The sequence below is a fragment of the Lissotriton vulgaris genome, unplaced genomic scaffold, assembly GCF_964263255.1.
Source record: "Lissotriton vulgaris unplaced genomic scaffold, aLisVul1.2 SCAFFOLD_3468, whole genome shotgun sequence".
Classification (NCBI taxonomy): domain Eukaryota; kingdom Metazoa; phylum Chordata; class Amphibia; order Caudata; family Salamandridae; genus Lissotriton; species Lissotriton vulgaris.
Window position 1 is genome coordinate 104,017 of NW_028247473.1, and position 11,282 is coordinate 115,298.

The following is an 11,282-nucleotide window of genomic DNA, read 5'->3' on the forward strand; positions in this document are numbered from 1 at the left end:
GAGTACGATCACAGAATGCCTGCTCTTTGACCCCCTGATGTCAAACAGTTACTTATTTCCTTTGTTAGACCGCATAAAGCTATTTCTTCTACCTTAATTGCTAGATGGGTTAGAATTGTTATGAGCTTAGCAGGCATCTTTTTACTTAAATATCAGGCTCACTCTCTTAGAGGTGCCATGGCCAGTAAATCCCTTTGGTCTGGTGGTAAGTTGGATGACATTCTTAAAGCTGCTGATTGGTCGAATATTAGCACCTTTGCTCGACATTACTATAAGCCTACAGAACATATGTCTGATGTAGTCTTACAAAGCTACCAACATGCATAATGTAGCCGCCGTTCTTGTAATGAAATTGCGATTCTCCTATTACCATGACTAGAAAATCTGGATTTCATTAAAGACACGGAGGCTCACATTATCCCGCCCATCCCTCCCTGTGATATGATCTTTTGTTTTTGCTTGAACTTCTGTTTACAGCTTTGGCTTAATAATATCACTGTTTTACTATCTTGCTTACAGTTCTAACATATTGATTCTTATTTTAATGTGCTACAAATTTTATTGTCTTATTTATTTGATTGGTTTCCTCCAAATTTTAATTTTTCTCCTTTTCAGATAATCCTTCTTAATTTCGAGATTAATGATCCTTCTACAGTTCTCCCGTCTTTGAATATGTTCACATGAAGTTCTTCTGAAGTTATTTGGACATTTTGAAGTTTATTGTATTTTACTGACTTCTCTGTATTTCCACATTTTAAAGAGGCACATCCATGTTGACTCATGCCCTTTATCTATTCGGAATGTTCTTTTAGGGAATCTTTTTACTATGATGTATGCGGCTGCTTAGAGACTGCATTAAAAGATTATGCATAATGTGAGCCTCCGTGTCTTTAATGAAATCCAGATTCTCTAGTCATGGTAATAGGAGAATCACAATTTGCACATCTTCTATTACTTTGCAGCAAAGTGTAAAAAAATATATTTTTCTCCCAAGTCTAGGGAGTCAGGGCCCTTTCTTTTCTTTAAAAAAAAACTCTTTTAAGAACTTGGGTCTGAGTCCCGAGTTCTAAGATGGCTGCTGCTGCATCGCTGTTGATGTGGTGGCCAATCAGATACCTCTAAGACATCTGTAGGGTCCGCAGATCCTCCATGACATTAAAAATATACAGTTTCTAACCATTAATTGCTCAAAAAATACTGAAAAGATTTATATCAATTCACAAAATGCACTCTTTCTGGATCAAGATCTAGCTTTCTGCCAAATTTGGTGTAAGTACATTCAGCTATTTTGGGCTGCAGTTGTGTTTAAAATTCCTACAGAAAAACAAATTGGGAAAACGTGTTTTGGCCCCCCCATCTCCCCCTCTCCTATTTTTCAGCCCCTGCTTGATGGATCCCCTGACCCCTTCCAGTTAGGAGTGGTGGACAAAGATATAAGCAAACCAAAAAATGCATCTGCTAAAAAATGGTCCTAACTCTAACTACACACCGGCAACCACCACTGGGATATATATATATATATATATATATATATATATATATATATATATATATATATATATATATATATAGGATATATATATATATATATATATATATATATATATATATATATATATATATATATATATATATATATATATATATATATATATATACCAGAGGCTGGCTAGGAGAGGATCCATGCGGCTGGAGCATTGGGGGGCTGGGAAGAAACTTTGTTACAGCCGCAACACAGTGTCAATATCAAGCTGCAGTTATCACGTTCTGTACTATTTTCCAGGACCCACCACGGGATACATCAGGCAGATTCCATTTACTCACCCGGTTGGCCAGGACAGATGCCTGCTTGGAGCTGTAGTCCATCGACGAGGGCTGCAGCGATGATCGGACTCTTATTTCGCCCCACCTGGACTGCCACCATTGGAAGAACGATAAGGGAAATTTAAAGGAGTTTGAGGAGAGAGACTGTGTGTGCAATGGCATTTGACAAAGGCATACTCGCCAAAACGTCATGCCATCTCTGCAATAAACTTCTTGCCTGACTTCCCTTCTGTGTCCCTTCGATTACTTCTTTCTGAAGAGATCGTTTTTTGCATATATATATATATATATATATATATATATATATATATATATATATATACATATATTTATATATATATATATATATATATATATATATATATATATATATATATATATATATATATATATATATATATTCACTGAAAAAACCATAGGTTTCACACCAGTTATAGTTAGGAATTAGCATTTAAAAAACCTATTAAATTCACTGAAAAAACCATAGGTTTCACACCAGTTATAGTTACCTGGAAATTTTACTGACATAAAACCATTGAAATTCCCACGTTATAGTTAGTTGGACTCACTATAACTTGCGCGCCTGCAATGCACTGCTGATGACTCACTCATGACATGGTCAGTGACATCACTCATGACATCGCTGATGACACCATCCAGTGAATGTTTGTCTTTCTTAAAAAAATTTTTTTTTTTATATGTATTTGTAAAGTACGATGCAAGAATAAATGGTTAAATTAGTGTGTAAATGGATGTTTGTTTTTAAAATAATTGATTGGTTTACTGCCTTATTAAGTGTATCTTAGTGAATACATATATTAGCAAGTAACTTTTATATATTGAAATGTATGTATTAGTGTTTCACTTTGTGTATAAGTGGCTGAATGGGTTGGTGACCGACTCACTGTTTGTATGTGTTTTGAAGACAGCATATGTACAGGACTGTATAGATGTATGAGTGTGTATATGTGTATGTTAGTGAGTAAACGACTGTCTCTCTATTGTCTTTTTCAGTAACGGCATATGTTTTAATCTAGTATATGTGAGTATTGATTTATAAAACTGAGTATATGTGAGAGTGAGAGATTATAAGAGTTCCTGTTTAAATTAGTATGTGTTTATATAAGTGATTGTTTAAGAGAGTAAGTATGTGTAAGTATTCTTAGAAGTAAAGTGGTAGTGTGTGTATAGCTGTATATGCAAATAAATGAATGTTCATTAGTTTTTTTGCATGTGTGAATATGTGTGTGAGTAACTTTTGGATGACTGTCAGTGTGTAACAGGATGTATAGGTGAATCACTACATATAATGAGTGAGTATATGTATGAATAACTATATAGAACTGTTTGTGAATGAGTGGATGTGTATATAGATGGTGGAATTACTGAATTGTTTGTTGTAACTGGTATGGGTATCTCCACTTTTTTGAAAATGTTAAATACTATTTTTGAATATGTGTTTCAAGGCTTACATCACACTGAAAGGAGGTCTGTCACTCTGTCACAAGGATGGTGTCATCAGTGATGTCATGAGTGATGTCACTGACCATGTCATGAGTGATGTAATATGTGACGTCATCAGCAGTGCATTGCAGGCGCGCAAGTTATAGTGAGTCCAACTAACTATAACGTGGGAATTTCAATGGTTTTATGTCAGTAAAATTTCCAGGTAACTATAACTGGTGTGAAACCTATGTTTTTTTCAGTGAATTTAATAGGTTTTTTAAATGCTAATTCCTAACTATAACTGGTGTGAAACCTATGTTTTTTTCAGTGAATTTCATAGGTTTTTTTAAATGCTAATTCCTTTCTATATCGAGTTTCTAACCTTTTTTTTTTTTTTACAATTTGCTGTTTTGTGTAAGTATTCATTTTTTAGTTTTTTTTATATCATTTTTTCCTTTTGCGCTCTGGGTGCGCGCTCCGGTAAGCTCTCCGGTAAGCTCTCCGGTAAGCTTTCCGGTAAGCTCACCGGTAAACTCACCGGAAAGCGCACCCAGAGCGCTACTTTCGTTCGTGAAAAAAAATATGAATGAAAAGTTAATAATAATGCAAAACATTTCGTACCATACAAATAAAATCAGTTTTTTTTTATAAGGAAAATTATTATGCATTTCCGTAAAAGTATGATGACGTCACTTCGGCGCGCAACGTAAGCGCCCCTCGGAAGCGCCTACATTCGCGCCGTGTATACGCCCCCGGAAGCGCCTACCTTCGTGCCACGTATGCACCCCGGAAGCGCCTATGTTTGCGCCACATGTGCGCACCCGGAAGCGCTCCGGAGCGCGTAGCGTAAGCGCGTCGGGTCATGTGACCTTAAAAAAACACTTTTCATTGGTTGCTAACAGTTTTTTTTACAAAGAATGAAATCCCCACCCATTTCCTTCACTTCTTCTTTCACTTTTGTGACTGCAAGACCTGCCTTTTTGCTCCTGGATATTTCTTGGTTTTACAATGGCTGCCAGACAATCCAGCAGTGAGGATGAACCAGAATTCATCAATGAAGAGCCTCCTCAACGAAAAGTTAAGGAACATTTCATTTGGAAAATTTTTTTAATCCCACCTGGGCAAAAAAAGGTGAATGCTCCAAAAGTGGAGTGCAGGATCTGCAAAGAAGAGCTGTCATGGGGTAACCCTTTAAAAAAGTACTCTTTTGGGAACTTCACAATGATCCGGCATGTGGAGAGGAAGCACCCCCAACATTTTGCCCGGGAAAGTGTCAGGGCTCTGGCACAAGAGGTTCCCAGTGATGGGGCCTCTACATCAACCGGAGGAGCAACTTCTTCTGGGAGGGGGAGATCACAAGAGCTGGTTCCGAACATTCAACCTGCTTTTAACCATGGTGCCCTCAGATGCAGATACTGCAATCAACTGCTTACCTTTGGAGAACAAAGTGTACAGCTCATGGTTCGGGCATTAGAAAACCATCGCTGCCCTTCCCACCCCTAATTTGTTTTGTTTTTTTTGCTCCTGTTGAGCAGTTTCCATTCCCTGTTTTTGTTCCTGTTTAGAAAAAAAGAAGAAAACCAAAAGTTCTTTTCAGAACTACCTCCAATTCTCATCAAAGAGCTATATTCTTAAAAAAATGAAAAAGAGTAAGTGAAATAGAGTGCATTGATAATGGAAAGGAGAATGAGTAAAAAAGAACAGAAAGGTATGAGAGGAAAAAGGAAGTGAAGTAGGAGGACTGAAAGAAGGTGAGTGTTAGGAAAGAAAGTTATGAGAAGAAGAGTGAATATGGGGAATGTTGATATTCAATGAAAATGTTGAAAAGGAACAGGGGTGTGGAAGGATAAGAAAAGATGCATTGCTGGAGTTGAAGGCAGAAGGCCTCATTTATGAAGCCATGCGTCACTTTAACGCCACCAAAGCATCACTTTTTGTGACACAACAGTCCAATAAAAAATGCACCTTATTTATTCATATTTACAAAGTGGCGTTTCTAGGTAAATACGTCACTTTGTAAACCCCTGTGCCACATTATTCCTACATCAGGTGTAATGTATGCAAAAGGGACGTATTGACGCGAGAAAGGGTCGTAGAGGTGACACAGTGAATAAACTGAAGGCCTCATTTCTGAAAAGTGACGCATCGCTACGTGAAAACAGCGATGCGTCACTTTTCTGGGCGCACTCCTTATGACATTCCAGATTTGTTATATTTAATTTATGACTAATCAATTCGCAAGGAGTTACAGATGCGTCAGTATTTCTGACGTATCTGTAAACACAAAATTGACGCATTACTGGAGTGCGTCACAAAAGTGACGCAACTCCAGTAATGCGTCCTTTCACATGGAGAAAGCACCATGTGAAAGGTCTTGCGTCAGTCTTACACCTGCTGTGAGGCAGGCGCAAGATTTTGACACAACAGCATCCTAAAAGTGACGCAGTGAAATCTCATAGATTTCACTGCATCGCTATTACGAAGCTTTTTGCGGGGGAACGCCCCCTCTGCATACATTATACCTGACGCAGATATAATGTGGCGCAGGGTTTTAAAAAGTGACCCATCTACCTAGATGCGTCACTTTTTAAATATAGCGCAACGAGGCGCATTTTTTTACACCGCTGGTGCGATGCGTCACTTTTCTGTGCACACTCCTTACGACATTCCAGATGTTTCATATTTAATGTATGACGAATCATGTCACAAGGAGTTACAGATACGTCAGTATTTCTGACGTATCTGTAAACACAAAAGTGACGCATTGCTGGAGTGCGTCACAAAAGTGACGCAACTCCAGTAATGCGTCCTTTCACATGGGGAAAGCACCATGTGAATGGTCTTGCGTCAGTCTTACACCTGCTGTGAGGCAGGTGCAAGATTTTGACGCAACAGCATCCTAAAAGTGAGCAGTGAAATCTCATAGATTTCACTGCGTCGCTATTACCAAGCTTTTTGCGGGGGAGCGTCCCCTCTGCATACATTATACCTGACGCAAGTATAATGTGGCGCAGGGTTTAAAAAAGTGACCCATCTACCTAGATGCGTCACTTTTTAAATATAGCGTAACGATGCGCATTTTTTTACACCGCTGGTGCGTCACAAAAAGTGACGCACAGGCGGCGCAAAACTGGGGGTCCTGGATTTTCCCCTTACTTCGCTCCCCGGTGCGCTTCCCGGTGCGCGTACCGGGCGCTCCCCCCGCGCAAATCGAAAAAAAATATTTTTTTTAAATGCCCCGCGGGACCCTATTTTAGCCCCCACAATAAACCTAGGGGGTCAGGAGGGGGTCTACCCTGCCCCCTTATGGTCAATTCCCCCCTTTGTTTTTGCCACCTCTTGTGTCTCGATTTTACCGAGACCCAAGATGGCGGCTGCTCCAGACTGTTTAGAATGTTTACAGACACCCAAGAGCCAATCAGCTTTCTGCGCGCAAGTCGCGTGGCGCGCCCGGTGCGCTCCCCGGTGCGCGTACCGGGGCGCGCCTATAGATATATATATATTTTTTAACCTAAATTACTCAAAATCCACTGGAGCACATATCTTGAGACATAGCAAAGGCACATCGGGCTACTAGTCCCTACAATTTTGCCAAGTTTGGTGTAAATCCATTCAGCCGTTCGAGCTAAAAGTGAAATCGACCGCCCTATGGAAATTAACATGGGGAAAATGCGTTTTGGGACCCCCCTTTTATCTCAGCCCCTGCTTGACGAATCCCCCCCAAACTTTCAGGGAAGGACCGGAACTCAACAAGGCCATTTTGAGGAAATTTTCAAGCAGATTCGTCAACCGGTGCCAAAGTTATTCCAAATAGAATTTTGAGATTTAACATTGAAAAAAATACTAACTATAACTATCTACTGGCGACCGCCAGTAGGTAATATATATATATATATTTTTTTTTTCACTGAAAAAAACAAAGGGACATTATAATTATGTTAAAATGTCAGTTTAGGCATGCCGTTTTCAACAAACACAACCACTGAAATTTACCAGTAATAGTTCCCAAGAAACTATAACGTCCTATAGCTCGTGCCCTAAAGTAACGATAACTTGCGACCCCACCATGCACAGTGTTGTCATCAATAATGTAATTTGTTGCAGTGATATTATTGATACAGTCATTGAACATGTCGTGAGTGATATAATATGTGAGGTAATGAGTGGGACTTATATATGTATATACATAAATATGTACGTGTGTGTATAGGTATAAGTTGGACTTGGCCCTTTTTGCAGGGTCATCCCTGAACTTTTTGCCTACCTCCTAGTCTTTTTTCTGACCTGGTGTTGGTGGTTTTAGGACTTTGGGCACTTTCGCACTGTTGTCCAGTGTAAAGTGCGTGTGCTCTCTGTGGTAAACATGGTAAGATTGGTCTACACCTGTCTGGCGTATTTAATATACCTGTCAGTCCCTTGTAAAATGGTATCTCACATACCCTGGGCCAGTAAATTAAATGCTACTGGTGGGCTTGCAGCGCTGCTTGTGCCACCCACCAAAGTAGCCTTTCAAACTTTTCTCAGGCCTCTGCTATTGTAAGGCATGTGCCCGCAGTTTACTACCGCTGTGACGTGGCATATAAAATGGGTGCCACGTCTGTGACCCCCTTTTGCTGCATGTCAGTCACCCCTAAAGTAGGCCCTAGCTAGCCCTATGGGCTGGGTGCATTGTAGGTAAAAGGTAGGTCATGTACCTTAACTGTGTGGCATGTCCTGGTAGTGACAAACAGCCATTTTTGCTTCTCACTACTTTCAGGCTACCCTCTCAAAGGAATGCATTGGGGATTCCCTGATAAGGGGTTCAGTGGTAATTCCTGATATGAGAGTAGTGTGATCAAGTTTATTATGTTGGGAATAGTGGTAATAAATGATGCGTAACGGTGTGCACAGATTTATTTTCTCTATTTTAGAAATGCCACTTCTAAAATAGAGAAGACTTTTCAGTGTCTTTGTGCCTACCTAATGTGTATTGCATGTCTGGTTAGGTGCAGTGGCTCCAGAGGGGCTGGGTGAATCAGCGCTAGGCTGAATAGGCAGATCTACATTTGGAGTAGTGGGAGGAGTAGCCCTTGACCCTGAATAGGTCTGTGCCTGCCTTGTACAATGCTGGCTCCACCCCCCTGTGGTGTGTCTGGGGCCAGAGCCTAACCTAACAATGAGGGTGTGTGAGCACTGTAAAGAAATGTTGGCGTGCCACCCAGAACTGGTTTGGACCAGGCGCAGAGCCCTAAGGACAAAGACAACCATAGTATAAATATTGGGGCTGTGACCCCATGTGTGTTGGTTGGCACTTCTTGCACTTACTTGGAACTGTGAGCCTGAAGGGCTGCTGGGCAAGGAGGAACTGCCATGGGACCCAGCTGCTGCTTCCTGGGGGTCCCTACGTGCTAGCCTGCCTGTGCCCAGCTATGCCCCTGGTGACATTGGACTTAGCATGTGGCAAGCACTGGATTTTTCCCCTGCTTGCTTGGGAGTTGATTGCCATTGCCCTAAACAACGGGCTCTGCATGAGAAGGATACTGCCCGGACTTTAGGGGGTGATATGCAGAAAGCGTGTGGTGAGCGCTTTTTCTTCCTTGCCTTTTTGAGCCCTAGAAGTGGGCTCTTGCTTTCTGGCGCAGGGTAAGCGCTTCTGGTTTCCTTTTTCCTGGAACAGCTTAAAGTCAGGCAATGAATGCCTGACTGTGGGCAGCGCCGGCAGGAGTCAGGAAACACTGCCTTCAAGGAACCCTGAGGAGAGGGGGTCCTGCTCATGGGAAGCGCGTTGGGAGCACTTCAATTTGACCCCTCCAGAGACCAAGGAGGGGGGCCCTGATCCCCAGCGCCTTGGAAGTGCGTTACCAAAGCCGCAAGAAGCTAAGCAGGGGTTGCCTTGTTTTGGGCAAGCTCCCAGGAAGAGACGAGAGCCCCGTGTGATTTCTTGTGGAGATGGCTGGAAAGGGGAAGTCAGGCAATCCTGAGCCCCGCGTGTGGTGCCAAGAAGGAGACGGGATCGAAGAAGACTTTGCTCCATACTGAAGTCCTGTGTGTAATGCCAGAGGAAAGGACCGCCCTGGTGAGTGGGGCTGGGAAGGCACACTGTTGGTGCCAGTCTTAGTTTACAGCTACACCGCCAGATCGCGGGTAGCTGCAACGTCCAAAAGAGAAGACCCAGTGAGTGGTGCTGATGCTGCACTCGGTGGGTGCTGATTTTTTTCTTTTTGGGCATAAGAGAAACAAGGGTGAGTTGCTCCCTCGCCCCCATGAGAGCACGGGCCGGTGGAAGCCACGTGCTCATAGAGCTCTGACTCTTGGGACATAGAGCATTGCAGGGAAGCCCAATATGGGCCCCCGAAAGGAAGGCCAGTTGACCTAGAGATTGCATTGCGTTCTGGTGGGGCGCAAGGCCCCAAGGTACTGTGTACACCTTACCTGTGTTACTGTGGTGTACTGCTGATTATGATGCATGCCTAAGGTGATTTATGCCTAAGAGGGGCAGGATGAGTTAAGTGTTCACCGTGGTGCACAATTGCTGTTTATGTTTTGCATAATGTATTTGTGCTAAATGCCTTTACCAGTAGTTACTGATTGTGATCGTTTACTACTTGTGCGATTCTAATGGCAATGCCAGTGGCCCAATTAGCCCTGTAATATATATAAGCCCCTGTAAAGTAATACCTAGTGCCAGGTGGCACGGTGTACATATGTGATTATGCTCTGATGTGTTTTATGGATAATACAGAGGATATTTTTGATATAACCTTGTGTGGAGTTTGTTTTGTGGTGTGCCTAGTGTGTCGCTGCTGTGTGAGTGTGTTGCACAAATGCCTTACACATTGCTTCTGGGATAAGCCTAACTGCTCATGCCTAGCTACCAAGGGGATGAGCAGGGGTTATCTTCATGCATGTAACTCCCTTGCCCTGACTAGAGTGGTGGTTTCTGCCTGGCTTAGGCGCATGCCCTAGCCAAGCAGAAATCTCTTTTCTAACAGCATATATATATATTGACTTATATCTACAAGAGCATGTCCAATCTTTACCGAGCTACATCAAGGATACAGGTCACTTTTTATCCAAATTGGAAGCCATATCATGGCAGAATGACTGGTGTATTATCACTTTGGACATTGAGTCCTTATATACCTGTATCGAACACAAAAAAGGAATAGAAGGTATAAGACATTTCTTGGGGCGTAAGTCTTGCATGTATTATAGCCACAACAAAATGATTTGCAATTTGGTACAATGGTGTTTAGACAACAACTATTTTTTGTTTGGAAAAGATATATGGAAACAAATACGTGGTGTAGCCATGGGGTCCTGCTTCTCCCCCAGCTACGCGTGCTTGCACGTCGGGCTGTGGGAGGAGCAGGATTTACCAGGCATTCCTGGATTTGAACGCGTTAAGTATTGGATGCGTTTTATTGACGATATTTTCTGTGTATGGGAGGGGGACATCATGAGTGCTCAAAATTTTGTGAACGCGCTCAACAAGAACCAGTTTAATTTGTTTTTCACGTCTAACATCAGCAATACTACGGCTGAGTTTCTTGATGTCTCCATTAATATCGTAGAAAATAAGATCATTACTTCCCTACACAGGAAGGCCACTGCTGGCAATAGTATTTTACATGCCAGTAGTGGCCATCCCAAACACGTCATTATGAGCATTCCGCTTGGCGAACTGTTGCGCCTTAAGCGAATATGCAACACCCAAGAGAAGTTTTATGAGGGGGCAACTGCAATGCTTGAAAGATTGGAGGCAAGGGGATATAGCAAATCCTGTCTTGCAACTGCATTGCAAAAGAGCAAAGAAAGATCTAGGGACTCTTTATTGGCATCCAAACCCCCTAACACTGACGCAACATCCATTTCCAGCAGATTAATAACTACTTACAGTAGACAGCACCGCAAGATAAAATCCATCATTAATAAACACTGGGCAGTCTTAAAAACTGATGGAGTTATACGTGATATGACCCCGACAACCAGTAATCACATTCAGGCGTGCATATAGCATGCGCAGTAAGCTA